Below are 4,069 nucleotides of genomic sequence, written 5' to 3'. Positions count from 1 at the left end.
AGGTCAAACTTAGTTATATTAGGTAAATATATATATATATATATATATATATATATATATATATATATATATATATATATAGATATAAATGAATATAATAAATAAAAATATATATAAATTTATATATAAAAATATAAATTTAGTTATAACAGGTGAAAGATAAATATATAAATATATATAAAAGAAGAATTGTAAAGTAATAATAAATTCTTTATTTATTAATAAATACCTAAATGAAGAATAAACTATTTATTTTTTTATTAACTAAATAAATGAAAAAATATAAATTAATAAAAATAAATTATTTATTTAAATTTATATAAATGAAAAATAAAAGTTATCATTAGTAAGGTAAATACATGTAAAGTATAGTTACATTAGGTGTAAATAATTGAAGAACAAATAATAAATTATTTAAATAAAAATATAGATGAAGAATAATAATAAATTATCTATCCATTTATTAAATAAAGGGATAAATATATCAATACATGAAAAAATAAATAATAAATATAATAGTAAACAACTTATTTATTTAATTAAAGAAGTTTACCCAACGGGTTAATTAGCTAGAAATAAATAATCCAATAAAATAAATAAGAAGAGGAAATAAAATAAAAACCAAAATACATAAAATTAGTTAAAGCAATAATGGACTTTTCTTTATACTAAATTAATTATAATTTCCTCCTGTTGTTAAAATAATAATAAACATAAAAATAGAATACATAATAATAATAATAATTTATAAACAAAGTTATTAAAAATAAATAATAAAATAAAGGATTACTAGTTTATTGTAAGTATCATAAACACAGTAATTGATTAATAGTATCTTAAACACAAGAAAAAGATGAACACTGTGGATTATCCGAATCCAATCTCTCAAAAACCACTCCACAGAAACGTGCAATCCATAATAGTATCTTATTTGTATATTTAATAGTAATTGTCTAGTAAAAAGTACTGATAAATAAAAGAGACAAAAAACGACTAAGAAGAAAGCGCTGGGACCCAGCACCTGCTGATTTTCCAGCCATCATCCCTATTGAGGTTGCTGGGTCTCTTTTCAATCTCAATAGCTTCCCTAAATTTCCGATGATGGAAATGCGAAACTTTAGCGATAACACTAGCTTCCTCAATGCAAACATGATGATTGGTTTTTACTACATGCTCAGCCAAAGCGGAAGATTTAGCTCTCCTATGCTTAAGGTCAGCAGCGTGCTCACAAATCCTCTGATTAATGGAGCGACCGGTTTCACCAATATAAGGGGTCCCGCAGGAGCAGGGGATCATATAAACCCCTTTCATATCTTTGGGGTCAATCGGATCCTTAGCTGATCTGAGGGACGAACGAATGGTGTTAAGGGGCCTAAAGGTCACAGGGACACTGTGCATCCTGAGGATCCTTGCAACCTTGTCAGTGGTCCCTTGAACGTAAGGAAGATGAACACCTGGAATCCGTTCCTTCGGTTCCCTTTTTGTCAGAGAATTCATGGTGGCTTTTCGGAAAGCTTTCTGACCCAAGTATCTACTATAGCCATTCTCAACAAAGACATCAAGGAGATGGGATTTTTCTTTCTCAAAACTCTTATTATCCGGGATCCTTAGGGCCCGAGTGGCAAGGATATTGAGAACACCCATCTTTTGAGCTGGGAAATGGTGAGAACTGGCATGGAGATACTGAGTGCAATGGACACTCGTTCTTAGGGTGCTTCCTCATACATCTGGGATAGAAAATGGCCAAAGCCCTTCCAACTTCCTCTTTCTTTTGTTGGATTCAGAAAGTATCAAGTTGCATGGCAATGGTCTATCTCATCTCACTTTTGAGGTCTTCCATCTGATTAGCAAACTCATGCTTGGAGAAGGTAGTACTAGCTGAAAGTGGATTCCCCCTACCTCTTTTCTGGGCTGCCCTAGAGTGGTTTCTAAACACAGTCTTTATGTCCCCATAAGGTAGTTGGTAAATGTCTCCTCCAGCTAGCATGTGAAGGGTATCTACAAGGTCTTCAGGGACTCCTCGGAGTAGAACCAGCTTTAGAGATTCAGGGTCAAGTGTGCACCTGACCCTTTTATAGCTAAGTTGGAACCTTTCCTCGTAGTCCTCTAAAGACTCATCATTTCCTATGGTCATCCAAAATATTTCTCCCTTGGTTTCCTTTGACCTATAGTAATCCCGGTATTTGGTATTAAAGGCTTGCTGCATCTGAGCCCAAGTAGTGATACTGTTTCCAGGTAACCCCATGAATCAGTGTAATGCTACATCCTTGAGGGTAGAAGGAAAGAGTTTCAACTTTTGCTCATCTTGTGTATAGTCATAAGTTCGACAAAGGACAGTAAACTCAAATAGGAAGGTATCAGGGTCTTCAGTGGTCAATCCATGGAAATGAAGTAACGCTCAGGGACTTATGTTCTTCATTTTCATGTCCCTGTTGGTCTCTCGGATGGGGAAGGTATCTTCTCTTCTCTCGTCATCGCCTCTACCATTTCTGTTGTCATCCATGGTCTCAAAAGGAATGTTTTCTTTCTCTTCTTCTGTTATAGGATCTTCGTATATCTCAGGAGGTTCACCTATAGGTTCTTCTAGGTCACTGCCACCAAAGAAGAGAGAAGGGTGACTCAGTGAAGTGGTGGGGGTGTTCGGTAGGAATTTTCTGGTATTATCTCTGTTCCTACGAGGCATGAAAGGATTTTTGGTTGCTTTTGCTTTTTTCTCTGCTTGTACCTGCAAAACTAAAACAGATGGAATTGCAACTAACTAAAATCTATCTTGGAGAGATGAAAATGCGGAATTGAAATGAAAGCAGGAAAGGATTAATCTATTTTGCTGAAATCAAATTGCGAGAATGAAATGCTAGACTACGCTTACAAAATTGAAATTCTATTCTACGCTTGCAGAATTGAAAGGCTAATCTATGAAAGCAGGAAATGTCTAATTTACTTTTGCAGAAATGAAATTGCAGAATGGAACTGAAATAAACTACTTAGTAGAATGTTAGAGTAGGAAAATAGAAGAAAATCAGCAATCACAAATACTCTGACGCTTGCCCAGCAAAAGCACCAAAAAAAGTGGTGAGCTCCAATATTGCAGCAATAATGCTGCAACTCTTGGGACTCCATTCTTTACTTTTATCAACCCGGTAGTTCGTAACAAACTTGGAAGCGACGACGCTATATGCACAAGTACTAGCTCTTGCCACATCTGTCACCTGGTCAGCTGGCACAAGTCCGCTAGGAGCTTAAGCCAACTTCTATGAGCTCTGAGAAGAAGCTTTTTAACTGGTGGACGAAAGCTAACTCAAAGAAAGCTTATCTACTTGTAGAAAGAAACTGGAAAGCTGAAAGGAAACGTAAACCCTAGCAAACCCCAATTTTACCAGCTATCCCTACCGATGCAAGAAAGAGGATGCAAGCTACTGAAAGGAGTGCCATTGACTTCTAGGAAGGTAAATGAATTTACCTAAGCTGCTTCTACAGTAACATCTGAAGAAAACATCTTTTTGTATTTTTGAATAAGTTGCCAAAATTATCATGCATGCAATTTGACTGTGCGGAGGTGGATTTGCAAAAGGAAATGCTTGGAGGAGGTTGGGAAGGTTTAGAGAGGGCCTAAGGGGTCGCTAACACCCTTTCGGAGAGTTTCATAGAGTTTCGCTATCAAGAAACTTCATTCGTGAGCTTCTACAGGAAGTCTGCAGGGGTTCTACAGGATGTCTATAATTTTTCTAGAAATTGTTCAAAAATGGAATTTTGGAGGATGGATGGAGGGAGAAAGATGAAGGAGTGGGTATGAAGGTAGGATAGGGGTTGGAGGTGGTCCAAGACTTGGTGGATGGAGTTAACGACAGATGTAGATGGATGGATTTGTTCAAGGAGGACTGAAGCAATGTTGCACAAAAACTAGGGTTATATGAGCAAATGGAAAACGTAAAGAAAGAAGCTGAGCTTAGGGATGGAGGAGATGGGTTTGATGGAGTATGGGCAGGTAGAGAAGTGGTACAGGTGCTCTGCAAGTTGCTTTTCTAACTGAACCAATGAAGAATTGTAAAATCAAAGACCTAGTTACGTT

Source organism: Pinus tabuliformis, chromosome 9, assembly GCF_031772625.1.
Source record: "Pinus tabuliformis cultivar Carrire ecotype Pingquan chromosome 9, CPIR1, whole genome shotgun sequence".
NCBI lineage: Eukaryota > Viridiplantae > Streptophyta > Pinopsida > Pinales > Pinaceae > Pinus > Pinus tabuliformis.
The sequence above is the reverse complement of the archived record's forward strand: the minus strand, read 5'-3'. Positions refer to the sequence as shown.